This window comes from Manacus candei, unplaced genomic scaffold (genome assembly GCF_025592945.1).
Source record: "Manacus candei isolate 608988 ecotype Guabito, Panama unplaced genomic scaffold, ASM2559294v1 h1tg000078l, whole genome shotgun sequence".
Taxonomy (NCBI): domain Eukaryota; kingdom Metazoa; phylum Chordata; class Aves; order Passeriformes; family Pipridae; genus Manacus; species Manacus candei.
This window is the reverse complement of record NW_026138126.1, coordinates 160717-175117: the sequence shown is the minus strand read 5'-3', so window position 1 is coordinate 175117 and position 14401 is coordinate 160717. Positions and strand designations below refer to the sequence as shown.

Here is a 14401-nt window from a genome sequence, read left to right as displayed (position 1 = left end):
CTTATTTTAGCATAAATTCTCTTATTTAATATAAGTTGGCCTATTGGGGAAGAGGGAGTCATGAGGAAGTTTAGATTTTTTTAGGTGAGGAGCTTTGACACATTCTTTAATGGTGGCTGCTTGAAGGCCCACAATTAAGCTGTAATTAAATTTATCCGCTAGGGGAGAGTGTATTCTTTTTTAAAGGAGTTGTACCTCCTTTAAATAGCCCTTAATTCGCTTCATGTGGGTTGAGTGTAGTCCTGGGAGGTGAATTAAGAGGGAACTAAGATTCATTTCATAGGCAACCAGCTATCACCCAGCTCGATTGGCTTTTCGCCACTACTAACGAGTCTTCCCACTCTTTTGCAACAGAGACGGGTTTGCTCAGTAGATAGCTGCTCGTAAGTAGCTTGCTTGGGTTTTGGGGAAGCAAGCTTAAATTGGCGTTTTGCTTGGGTAGTTCTCGCTAAATCATGATGCAAAAGGTACAAGGGTTGGTCTTTGCTATTTATTGCTTGGTTTGTCATTACTCTTTCATTCTTCCCTTATGGTACATGATCTCTATTGCGTCTTGAGTTTACCTTTCTATCACCTAGACTAGGTTGAGTGAGAGAATGTTTTGATTTAATGGGTAGTATTAACTTAGTTTCTATGTAATCTGGTAGAAGAGCTAGAGTTAGGCTTCAAGGCGATCTGATATGGAACAGATATCTTTCAGGTGTAAGCTGAATGCTTTAGTTATAGCTACGTCTTGGTAGACTAAGTGCACCTTCCGGTACACTTCCCTTGTTACGACCTGCCTCATCTCTAGCTTAGGGGTTTATTATAAATAAAATTAATCCTAGCTTGTGAGGAGGGTAACGGGCGGTATGTACGTGCTTCAGAGCCAGCTTAAAGGAGGCATTATTATCCTGCTTTACTGCTAAATCCGCCTTTTAGGAGTGATTTCACACTCCTTGTCGTGAGGTATTCTATGCTAGAAAATGTACCCCATTTCTACCATCTCATGAGCTATACCTTGACCTGTCTCATTAGTGGGATGTTGCTGTTGTGCCCACTGTTAAACCTCAGTTTAGGGGTGGGCTGACGACGGCGGTATATAGGCTGATTTGGCAAGGGATGGTTGGGTGTATCGTGGGTTCTCGGTTATAGAACAGGTTCCTCTAGGTGGGTTTGGAGCACTGCCAAGTCCTTAGAGTTTTAAGCGTTTGTGCTCGTAGTTCTCAGGCGGATGCTTAAGTGGTGAAAGCATCGGGATTTAGGGCCAGGCATAGTGGGGTATCTAATCCCAGTTTGTGTCCTGGCTTTCGTGGAGTTTTGTTGATCATGAAGCTAAGATCATTTCTATGGGTGTATTGGATGCATCTTGTGCTTATAACTGGTTACATTTCAGTCTTAGTTGAAGTGATAATGAAAAACCACTCTTTACGCCGTATAAAGTTAATTTGGGTTTCTTGTGTGACCGCGGTGGCTGGCACAAGATTTACCAACCCTGGTAAGTTGCTTTAACTAAGTCAAGTTTACACTTATTGCTTAATATTAATTACTGCTGAAAACCCGTGGGGGTGTGGCTAGGCAAGGCGTTTTGGGCTACAATTGGAGTGGTGTGCCTGATGCCTGCTCCTGCTGTCTTTTTAAGGTGCTGAGGGCATTTTCACTGGGATGCGGATACTTGCATGTATATATTTGGCAAGAACTAACTGTAAGGTTAGGACTAAGTCTTTTTTGTCCTTGGGTATGTGTAATAGCCGTCTTAACATCTTCAGTGTTATGCTTTATTGTAAGCTACAAGGACTAAGGCTGTTATAGGCATAGTGATTATTATTGGGGCTTGTTTTAGTTGTAGTAATAGTTGATATTGATTTAGGATTTGTTTAGTGGTTGGAGAAGTAGTTCTAGTGGATAACAAAAATGTGTTGTTGAGAAGTTAGAAGAGTAGAAAGGGGCAGGATTGTAGTGTTGTGGGTAGGTTTGTTAAGGTTTATGTTCTTGTAGTTGAAATTACAACGATGGTTTTTCAGGCCAAAGGTCTTGGATAGAGGCCAAGCAGGAATTGTTATGACGTACTTTATACTATTTTTAAGTGTTAGTTTTATTTTGGGAGGACTAGCAGTTGCTTCCAGTCCTTCTCCATACTATGCAGTAGTGGGGTTAGTGTTTGCGTCTATTGTAGGGTGTGGATGGTTAATGAGTTTGGGGGTGTCTTTTGTATCACTAGTGTTATTTCTGGTATATTTAGGTGGGATGTTAGTGGGTTTTGTGTATTCGGTTTCATTGGCAGCAGATCCATTTCCTGAGACCTGAGGGGACTGGCAGGTTGTTGGGTATGGTGCTGGGTTAGTTTTAGTGTTAGGGGGTGGGGTGTTTATTATAGGGCTATCTGAGTTAGAGTGGTTAGGGATAAACACAGTGGATAGTGGGGGTGTTTTGTCTATTCGGTTGGATTTTGAGGGAGCGGCTATGTTTTATTCTTGGGGGGTGGGACAATTTTTAATTGCGGGCTGGGGTCTGTTGCTGACGTTGTTTGTTGCGCTAGAACTTGTACGAGGGTTGTCTCGTGGGGCAATTCGGGCGGTTTAAGGAGGTGTGGTTCAGAGAATAGTTTAATGAAAATGCCAGCTTTGGGAGTTGGTGATAAAGGTTTGATTCCTTTTTTTCTGAAGGGTTGGAAAAAAGTTTGGGACCAACTGTTAAAGGTGTATGTGAGTGGAATATTAGTTAGAGTAGTGGGGGCGATTAATTGGGGAGGTAAGAGGGTGAAAGGAAATGATGGGGTAGATTAAAGTGTAAACAAACAAATGAAGAAATGAATGATGAAAGGAAATGATGGGGTAGATTAAAGTGTAAACAAACAAATGAAGAAATGAATGATGAAAGGAAATGATGGGGTAGATTAAAGTGTAAACAAACAAATGAACAAATGAATGATGAAAGGAAATGATGGGGTAGATTAAAGTGTGTTAAAAAAATTTAGCAAATTGATGATGCAAATGTCTTAATTGGAAAATTAGGGGAATGGAAAGTTTGTAAAATTTGAAATTTTTGTTAAAAAATTTAAAAACAAAAATTAATGATGAATAGAGGGAAAGTCCCTAGATCATTGCAAAAAATGACAAAATTTTTGTCATTTTTTGTGAAATTGACAACAAAAAATATGTCTGGCGTACATTAATTAAATTGCAACTTGATGAGGGACGTAATGAAAAAACCAAGCCAACAGCACGTGACAGTGCATCAGTGCAACAGTATGAGACCGAATAACACTTGAAACCATATCATTAATTTTCACGCGAAAGTGAGAAAACCGCTCGCCGACCATAAGGGGTACATGTCAACCATATATGGGAGCCCCCTGGCGGAGCACTCTGAAGGGCTTATTGAGATCTACCCCAAAAAAAACCCCAAAAGTTTAGAAGAGAGAAAATGCTGCGATCACGAGGTCCAGGTTGGCCGAACATCCCCAACCATTAGTAACGGAGCGCAAGTTTAGGAAAATTAAGCAAGTTATGGCCCTGACCGAGGAACCAGAGGCGACAAAGAGCAAGTTATGAGAGTGGGTTATTGGTGGAAAGGGAAAGAATACACCTGAAGCTGGACATGATAAACATTACTAACGCCGGGTTGCTGGTTTCTCGTGAGGAGTACGACTAATAAATAACCCAGCACTTCTTGGTTGGTACATAGAGCAAGGTTAAGTGGTGAGTGGTCCATGGACCATGGATTTTAGGTTCTGTGACGTTCCTCGTATTGAGAAGGATTTTATGCGAAAATTAGCAGTTTTAGGTTTTAGTTTGTTTGGCGGGATTATTCCTAGAACATGTTATGTCCTTGTGTGGGAATGTGCCTAGATCTGTGAATGACAAGTTTTGGATTGTATGGGAGATAGTATGGAAATTTGGATGGTTTTTGCAATAATAGTATGTCAGATTTTCCTACATGCATGTTATGTCTAATGTGGTGGAGGATGCTATGCAAAGTAATACATACCGTAGGGTATGGGGGGAGGGGGGGTCCCCTCCCCTTGATGTACGTGTTGATTGGAAAGTTGGGGGGTGCTTGGATATTTTTTGGAAAACTCTAAGAAGGGGCGGCCTTCAGTCTTTGGTTTACAAGACCAACGTTTTTTATAAACTATTAGAGTGGTTAGAGGTTGAGTATCTTATTTTCTAGGAGACTAGTAATGGGGAATAAGATGAGAATGATTGTGAAGTAGGTAGTTGAGGCGAGTTGTCCAATGATAATAAATGGATGTTCGACTGGTTGGCTACCGATTCATGTAAGGATTAAAAGATTTGTTACTAGGATTCAGAATAGAAGTTGGGAGAGAGGTCGGAAGGTTATAGTTCGTTGCTTTGATATGTGGAGGAATGGGGCTAGAAATAGAATTAAGACGGAGGCGGCTAGGGCTAGGACTCCTCCTAATTTGTTGGGGATTGATCGTAGGATGGCATATGCAAATAGGAAGTACTACTCAGGTTTAATGTGGGGAGGTGTTACTAATGGGTTTGCGGGTGTAAAATTTTCTGGATCTCCTAAGAGGTTGGGTGAGAATATGGCAAGTGTTATTATTAGAGGAATGAGGAGGAACAAAAGGCCTAGAATATCTTTTATTGAGAAATAGGGGTGGAATGGGATTTTGTCGCAGTCTGAATAAATACCTAGGGGGTTGTTTGAGCCTGTTTTGTGTAAGAAAGTTAAGTGGATGAGGGTGAGACCTGCAATTAAGAATGGGAGGAGGAAGTGGAGGGCAAAGAACCGGGTAAGTGTAGGGTTGTCAACTGAGAATCCTCCTCAAGCTCATTCTACAAGTGTTTGGCCAATGTAAGGAATTGCTGAGAATAGGTTAGTAATTACTGTAGCGCCTCAGAATGATATTTGGCCTCATGGGAGGACATATCCTACGAAGGCAGTTGCTATTAGAGTTAAGAGGAGAATAACTCCTGTGTTTCAGGTTTCTTTATATAGGTAGGCACCATAGTAGAATCCTCGTCCAATGTGTAGGTAAATGCATATGAAGAAGAAGGAGGCGCCGTTTGCATGGAGGTTTCGGATTAGTCAGCCGAATTGAACATTTCGGCATGTATGGGCGACGGACGTGAATGCCAGGGTGATATCCACTGTATAATGTATTGCTAGTAGGAGGTCAGTGGTGATTTGGATTGTTAGACAGATGCCAAGAAGAGATCCAAAGTTTCATCAGGCGGAAATGTTTGGTGGTGTTGGGAGGTCAATTAAAGAATTGTTGATTATTTTTAGAAGGGGGTGATGTTTTCGTAAGTTAGGGGCCATTAATTCTTAGTTCTGTGTAAATAAGATTATAATTAAGATAGATAGAGCGAAGGATCCTAGATAGGTTTTGATTAGTCCGGAGTGTAGAGTAGTTGAGATTTTGGATACTTTGAGTTGAAGGGTCGCTAGTCCTTCTGGGCCTATTGTTTTATATTAGGATAGGTCGATTAAATGGGATGCAATGTTCTGGCCGTTGTTTAGGAGTTTAGTAGAGCTGAGGCGGTGTATAAGGGGGTTAAAATATCCTAGAGTGCTGGAGAAGTTTATAGTGATATTTTGTTTGGGGACAGAGAAGGTATGTGTGAGTTTTGATAGTTCTAATGCCAGAATGATGCCTAATGTTGTAATAATGATAGCAGTGGTTTTTGTGACCAGTGGTATGGTTATAGGAGGGGTTTTTGTAGGGGAGATATAAGAGGTAATTAATAGACCAGCTATAATACTTCCGAGAGCGAGATGAGTAATTGGGTTTGTGACTGCTGGGTTGTTTTCATTGATGGGAGTAATGGAGGGAATCCGGGTGTAGTCAGTTTGTACTAGTAGGGCTATAGGTAGGCTGTAAGTTGCAGTAAAAGCTGTAGCTACGAGGGTTAGGAGGAGTGCTCAGGTGTTTAGATAGGAGGTGTTAAGACTTTGGATAATGAGATCTTTTGAGTAAAACCCTGCTAAAAATGGTGTTCCTATGAGAGCTAAATTTCCGATTGTCAGGCATGAGGTAGTTGTAGGGAGTAGTTTCTGTAATCCACCTATTTTTCAAATGTCTTGTTCACCGTTAAGGTTGTGAATGATAGACCCAGAGCAAAGGAAGAGTATGGTTTTAAAGAATGCATGCGTAGAGATGTGTAGGAAGGCTAGTTGAGGTAGATTTAGGCCAATAGTGACTATTATTAGTCCTAGTTGGCTGGATGTAGAGAAAGCAATAATTTTTTTGATGTCGTTTTGGGTAAGAGCGCATGTAGCGGCAAATAGGGTGGATAGGGCACCTATACAAAGGCACATAGTTAGGGCAATTTGGTTGTTACATAATATGTGGTGAGTGCGAATAAGTAGAAAGATTCCGGCAACTACTATTGTGCTGGAATGGAGTAGGGCAGATACAGGGGTTGGCCCTTCTATAGCTGCTGGGAGTCATGGATGCAGGCCAAATTGGGCGGATTTACCTGTGGCGGCTAGGATGAGCCCTAAGAGAGGGAGAAGGGATATTTGGTTTGGGGAGGATTGCTGTTGAATTTCTCAAGTGTTTATTGAGGATGCTAGTCATGCTATGCAGAGGATTAGTCCAATATCCCCAATACGGTTGTAAAGTACGGCTTGAAGTGCAGCGGTGTTGGCTTCTGCTCGACCGTGTCACCATCCAATCAGGAGGAAGGATATAATTCCGACTCCCTCTCAGCCGATAAATAAGAGGAATATGTTATTAGCGATGATTAAGATGAGTATTGCAATGAGAAAGATTAGAAGGTAAAGAGAGAATTTTGTGGTGTGGGGTTCTGAGGCTATATATCATGTTGTAAATTGAAGAATAGATCATGTTACGAATAGTGCAATAGGAAAAAACGTTAAGGAGTATTGGTCTATTTTAAGGCTAAAAGGGATTTTGAAGTTGGCAATAAATTTTCATTCTCAATAGAAAGTGGTATTTTCCATATTTAAGTAGATGGAGAGGATTATGGGAATTAAACTAACTATGAAGGAAGTTTTAACAGTGTGTATGATGGTTGTTGGAGAGTTTAGGTAGTTTTTGGATAGGAGGGGGAGTAGGATGGGTATAGAGAGGGTAGCCAGGGTCAAGAATATAGAGGTGTTGAGGATTAATGGGAAGTCCATTACTTTTACTTGGACTTGCACCAAGATGAATGGCTCCTAAGACCAGTGGATTGCTATTATCCTTTAAAAGTAAGGGGGCTGAGGTCTTAGGCTCAGATGCAAGAGTTAACAGTTCTTGTTGGTTAAACCTCCCCTCGGCAGGCAAGAAGAGTTTAACTTCTATTTTTAGGATCACAGTCTAATGTTTGGTTTAAAACTATGCTTGCATGTGGGAATTCCTGAGATTAGCTCTGGTTTTAGGATGAGGAGGAGGGAGGGTAGGATATGAAGTGTTATAAGGAGATGTTCTCGTGTATTTGAATTTTGGGTGATTGTAATATAGGTTGGAGTTGGACCTCGTTGGGTTATAAGGAGTATGTAGAGGGTATAGGCTGCAGTTAGTAGAGTTGTGGCTCCAGTTAGGATAATGGTGAAGGTGGATCAGTTGAAGAGTGCAATTATGATAGTTAATTCAGCTATCAGGTTAGTGGTAGGAGGAAGGGCTATGTTTGTTAGGTTGGCTAGGAGCCATCAGATTCCTGTTAGAGGTAAAAGGGGTTGTAGGCCTCGTGTTAGAAGGAGAGTACGACTATGTATGCGTTCCTAGTTTGTATTAGCTAGGCAAAATAGTATGGAAGAGGTGAGTCCATGTGAAATCATTAGGATTATGGCCCCTGAAAAGGATCAGTGGGTTTGGAGTATTGTTGCGGCAATGACTAGACCTATGTGGCTTACTGAGGAGTAGGCGATTAATGACTTAAGGTCGATTTGGCGTAGGCAGATGGAGCTTGTCATTAGTGCCCCTCATAAGGCTAGGGTTAAAAATGGGTAGTAGAGGTAGTCTAATAGGGAGTTTGTAATTATTGAGGTACGCATAATGCCGTATCCCCCAAGTTTGAGGAGGAGCGCAGCTAGGAGTATGGATCCTGCGATTGGTGCCTCTACGTGGGCTTTTGGGAGTCATAGGTGTAGTCCGTAAAGGGGAGTTTTCACTATGAAAGCGAGCAATAGGGCTAGACTTGATATGAGGCCTGTTCAGGAGTTTGTAAGAGATGAGTGTGAAAGTTTTATTATAGTGATGTGTATAGTTCCTGTTTGAGTGTGAAGATAGAGGATCACTACTAATAGGGGAAGAGAACTAATTAGTGTATAAAATAAGAGGTAGATTCCAGCACTTAAACGTTCTGGTTGGCTACCCCATTGTGTGATTAGAATTAGGGTAGGGATTAGGGTAGCTTCGAATGCGATATAAAATAATATCAGTTCTAAGGCTGAGAAGGCCAAGATAATGAATGGTTGGGTGAGGATTATGGTTATGGTAAAAATATATTTTCGTGTGGGAGGTTCTTGTTGAAGGTGATTTTGGCTTGCCAGGATTATAAGAGGTAGAAGTCAACAAGATAGAACTAATAAGGGGGATGAAATTTGATCAGTTCCAAGTCATGGTGATAGGTTTTTGCTAGGGTAATAGGTTGAAGGAAGTCATTGTAAGCTAGCGGTTGCAATTAAGAGGCCGTGCGAGGTGACATTGAGTCATAGGAATTTTGGAGGAGATAAGAGGGTCATGGGGAGTAATATGACTGTGGGGAGAATAATTTTTAACATTGTAGAAGGTTTAGATTGTGTAAATGATCCGATCCGTGAGTTCGGGTGGAAGCTACTAGGACTGCTAGACCGGCGCCTGCTTCACAGGCTGAGAATGCTAACATAAGAATGGGCATTAAGGTGGGGGGTGTTGTTTGGGTTTGAATAGGTCATATGGAGAGGGCAATGTATATTGATAGTATTATACTTTCTAAGCATAGCAGGGCAGAAATTAGGTGTATTTGGTGAAAGGCTAGTCCTAGACTACTTAGGGTGAAGGCAGAGTAGAAGCTTAAATGCAGAAAGGTCATTGAGAAAGTCACGGGGTAGGACTGTGGTTTGTTGAGCCGAAATCAACTGTCTTTGCTAGACTAACTTTCTGAAGTTATTCTGCTCATTCTAAGCCCCCTTGAATTCATTCATAAATTAGCCCTAGTGCGAGGAGGAGAATGACTGTGGAGGTTCATGTTAAGGTCGTGAGGGGGGAGAAGAGTTGAGTAGCCCATGGGAGGGGCAGTAGGAGGGCAATTTCTAGGTCGAACAAGAGGAATAAGATTGCGACAAGGAAGAATCGGATTGAAAATGGGAGGCAGGCAGAGCCCAGTGGGTCAAAGCCACATTCGTATGGGGATAATTTTTCTGAATCTGGATTTATTTGAGCTAATCAAAGGTTTAGTGAAGATAATACATAGTGATAGAGAAATTGTGAATATAAAGAGGATGATGTTAATTGCCTTTCTCTGGTTTTGATCCAGATTTTAGAGATTGGAAGTCAATTGTAATTAATATACTAGAAGGGCAAGATCCTCATCAATGGATTGTTATGTAGAGGAACAGTCAGATAATGTCAACAAAATGTCAGTATCAGGCCGCTGCTTCAAAGCCAAAGTGGTGGTTGGATGTGAAGTAGAATTTTACGAGGCGGAGGAGGCAAATCAAGAGGAAGGAGGATCCAATGATTACGTGGAGACCATGAAATCCTGTGGCGACGAAAAAGGTTGATCCATAGACTCCGTCGGCAATTGAGAATGGAGCTTCATAATATTCTATTGCTTGAAGTGCTGTAAAGTAGAATCCTAATAGGACGGTTATAAGTAGGGCTTGGGTAGCTTGGTTCCGATTGCCCTCTGTAATGCTGTGATGTGCTCATGTGACAGTGACTCCTGAGGCTAGGAGGATAGCAGTGTTTAGTAGGGGGACTTCTATTGGATTGAGAGGTTTGATTCCTATAGGTGGTCATTGTCCTCCGAGTTCTGGAGTGGGGACTAAGCTGGAGTGGAAGAATGCTCAGAAGAATCCTAGGAAGAAGAATGCTTCGGATGTAATAAATAAAATTATTCCGTAACGTAAGCCCTTTTGGACTGTAGGGGTATGGTAGCCTTGGAATGTGCTTTCTCGTACGATGTCACGTCATCATTGGAGTATCACTAGGATTATAGAGAGTAGGCCTAGGAGTAAGAGTTGGATAGAGTTGTGGTGAAATCATATGGCTAACCCAGAGGTAGTGAGGAGGGCGGCTGCTGCTCCAAAAATGGGTCAAGGGCTTGGGTCTACTATGTGAAATGAGTGGGTTTGGTGTGTCATTAAGGGTTAAATGTTTTCTTGTAAGTAAAGGCTTAGAAGAAGTACAAAGACATACGCTTGGATTATTGCCACAGCCACTTCTAGAATTGTTAAGAGGAGTAGAATTGTTATAGTTAGAAGGGACACGGTAGGTATAATGGGAAGGAGGACGGTAGTGGCTGTTGAAATGAGTTGGATGAGCAGGTGTCCTGCTGTGAGGTTGGCTGTGAGGCGAACTCCTAAGGCTAAAGGGCGAATGAGAAGGCTTGTTGTTTCAATTATGATGAGGGCAGGAATTAGAGGTGTTGGGGTACCTTCTGGTAGGAGGTGTCCAAGGGAAGCTGAAGGTTGGTTTCGTAGGCCTGTTAGCAGGGTGGCAAGTCATAGAGGGAAGGCGAGGACTAGGTTTATTGATAGTTGGGTATTAGGTGTGAATGTGTAAGGTAGGAGGCCTAATAGGTTAATTGTTAGAAGTATAATTATGAGTGATGATAGGATTAGGGCTCATTTATGGCCTTTTTTGTTTAATGGGGTTATTAGTTGTTTTGTGATTAAATGGAGAAATCAGAGTTGAAGAGTTGAAAGACGATTTGTAACTCATCGATTGCCAGGAGAAGGAAGTAATAGGGTTGGGAATAACAGCGAGATGAGGATAAGGGGGATTCCGAGGAGGGTTGGGCTTATGAATTGATCAAAGAAGCTTAGGTTCATGGTCAGTTTCCGGAATGGGTTTTTATAGTGGGTAGTGTTTTGTTGGAGGGTGAGTTAGTTGGGGTAAATAGTAAGAGTTTAGGTTGAAGGATAAGAGAAAAAGTGAATCATGAAGTTAGTATGATAAAAAGTCAAGGTGCAGGGTTTAGTTGGGGCATGTCATTAAGGAGGGTGAATAATCCTCTTTCTCTAGCTTAAAAGGCTAGTGTTGGTTCATAGCTTCTTAATGATTAGGATGTTAGAAGTGAAGATCAGTTTTCGAAGTGTGTTAGAGGGGCTGATTCTACTACGATAGGTATGAAGCTGTGGTTGGCTCCACAGATTTCTGAGCACTGACCGTAGAAGATTCCAGGACGGGTTGTGATAAAGGAAGTTTGGTTCAGTCATCCTGGAATTGCATCGGTTTTTACACCAAGGCTAGGAACAGCTCAGGAGTGGAGAACGTCTTCAGCTGTAACAATAATTCGAATCGGGGATTCTATTGGAATGACGATGCGGTTATCAACTTCTAGGAGGTGGAAATGACCGAGTGGTAGATCCATAGTTGGTAGTATGTAAGAGTCAAAAGATAAATCTTTAAAGTCTGTATATTCGTAGGATCAGTATCATTGGTGGCCAAAAGCTTAGAGGGTGAGGTCAGGTTCATCGATTTCGTCTATCATGTAGAGGATTTGAAGGGATGGGAGGGCTAGTATAATTAGGACAATGGCAGGTAAGATTGTTCAGACTAGTTCTAGTTCTTGTGCATCGACAGTGTTGGAGGATAGTTTTTCTATAAGTATAAGAGCTAGTAAATACAGGACTAGGCTACAAAAGGCTAGTGCAACTATTAGGGCGTGGTCGTGAAATTCAATAAGTTCTTCTATAATAGGGGATGAAGCGTCTTGAAAACCAAATTGAGAGTGGTTGGCCATGGAGTTGGGATGGGATGTACTGGGTTTTCACCTGTGATTTAGTCTTGACAAGACTATGTAATGATTTTACTAACAACCCATAAGAAAGAAGCATGAGTGGTTTGATGCGGTTGGCTTGAAACCAGCTTATGAGGGTTCGATTCCTTCCTTTCTTGTACTTGGACAAAAGCTGGTTCTTCAAAGGTACTAATCAGTTACCGAACCCTCCGATTATAATAGGCATTACTATAAAGAAAATTATAACAAAGGCATGTGCGGTGATGATTACATTGTAAATTTGGTCATCGCCTAAAAGGGTGCCTGGCTGTCCTAGTTCTGCTCGAATGAGGAGACTAAGGGCTGTGCCGATTATACCAGCTCATGCACCCAAAATAAGGTAAAGTGTGCCGATATCTTTGTGGTTAGTGGAAAATAGTCAACGGTTGATGAAAGTCATAGGTAAGATGGCTGAGTGTAGAAGCGTTAGGTTGTAGTCCTTTTTACAGAGGTTTGTTGAGTTGCAAGCTCATTGATGTGCATTAAACATGCGCCGGGATCTAGTAGACAGAAGCCTGTTGGTTGGGGCATTTAGCTGTTAACTAAAATTTTATGGGATCAAAGCCCATCTGTCTAGGGGGAGGTTCTAGCTTAATTAAAGCATCTGAGTTGCATTCAGGAGATGCAGGTTAGTATCCTGTGTACCTTAACAGAAACTAAGAGGGATTAGCCCTTGTTTAAGGCTTTGAAGGCCTTTGGTTTAAATAACCTAAGTTTCTAAGGGATTGCGAGTACTATGGGAGATAGTGGTAGGAGTATAATTGATAAGGAGGTAAAGGTTGTGGTTAGGGTGTTAGTTGGTTTGTTAGTTTGTCATTGTTTTATGTAGTTAGTGAAGTTTGGGGGTAGTGTGATGGTTGCACAGTAGGCCAGTCGTAGGTAGAAGAAAAGTCCAAGTAAAGAGAGTAGGGTAATAGCTGTGGCTACTACTGTTAGTTCTTGTTTTGTGAGCTCTTGAATAATTAACCATTTGGGTAGGAATCCCGTTAGGGGAGGAAGACCTGCAAGGGAGAAGAGAGTGAGCATAAGGATTGTGGTTAGTGATGGAATTTTGGTTCATGTGGATATAACAGTGGATAGTTTTAGGGTATTGGTTGTGTCAAGGATGAAGAAGATGGCGGAAGTTGTTACAGTATATAGATAGAACGTAATTAAAGTCAGATTGGGGTTATAGTTGAGAATAATAGTTATTCGTCCTAGGTGTGCGATAGATGAGAAAGCTAAAATTTTGCGAGTTTGGGTTTGGTTAAGTCCTATTCAGCCACCTAGGACTGCGGAAGCAATAGCTATCGAAGATAGGAGAGTTGGGTTGAGTGAGGGGGATGTTAGGTAGAATAGTGTGGTTGGTGGAAATTTTGTGACTGTGGCTAGTAGGAGGCATGTTGTTATAGTTGAACCTTGAAGAACTTCTGGAAATCAGAAATGAAATGCGACTAAGCCTAGTTTAATTGAAATTGCAATAGTTAGTAGTATACATGATATGGGGTGGGTTAGTTGGGTGATGTCCCATTGGCCAGAGAATCATGCTTTGGTCATGCTGGAGAGTAAAAGTAGCGTAGATGCGACTGCTTGAGTTAGAAAGTATTTAGTAGAGGCTTCAATGGCTCGTGGATGGTGGCTTTTAGAGATTAATGGAAGAATAGCTAAAGTGTTAATTTCTAAGCCGACTCATGCTATTATTCAGTGGTTACTTGAAATTGTGATTGAGGTTCCTAGGAGTAAGCTTATTGTGGAGATTAGTTTAGCTTGGGGATTCATTAGTAAGGGAAGGAGTTAAAGATGAATCCAGACAATAAAATTCTGAAATGAGAAGTTCTGTTGTACTAGACTTTATATTTTGCAGAAATTCCTGAGATTCATTGCGTTGTCCGAGCCCATACGATTGGACACACCTGTTCACCTGTCCAAACTTGGAAACTAGGTCTGCCAACCGGGAAAAGATTATCTCAAGTACTGTTGACTCCAAGTAAATGATCACTGTAATCCACTTAGATCTCCTCACTGGGAATAGACATGATTATATTATTGTCTGTATTTCCACTGTTACTCAGTTGTTATGTTGTTTACATTTTTAGAAATGACACTTCATCAATACACTGTTCGAGTCATTCACCAGTGTCATGGTCCAACCATGGACCACGCGGTGGGATGGAATCCAACAGCCCCCAGGAGCTGGTTTCTCCCCTGAGGGTGCAGAGCAGCAGGGCCTTTTCCAGACCCAACTGTACCTTCCAGAAAGATATCAGCTATACTTTGCTTCTTTGCTGACTTCTGTTTTAGATGTCAATGTGTGGACCACCCTGGCCAACGTGACGAAGATGGACATGATATGTGTGTCCATGGTAACTCCCACGAGTCCTTTTCGCACCTGTCTGGTTGGAATACCCATTGATAACTACTGGTGGGGAACTCTATATAATGAGACCGTGTTAGCAAACTGCACATATCCAGGAGTTGACATTTCTTCTTAGAGATATATACCAGAACGCATCAGCTTGGTGCAATGAGACTCTGCA

The 14401-nt window shown here is 41.7% G+C and overlaps 1 pseudogene; it reads right to left on the bottom strand.

Moving 5' to 3' along the window:
- LOC127481335 (NADH-ubiquinone oxidoreductase chain 2-like) overlaps window positions 1-13643 on the bottom strand; it is a 168228-nt pseudogene extending 154585 nt beyond the window's left edge.
- Window positions 13644-14401: the final 758 nt, after the last annotated feature.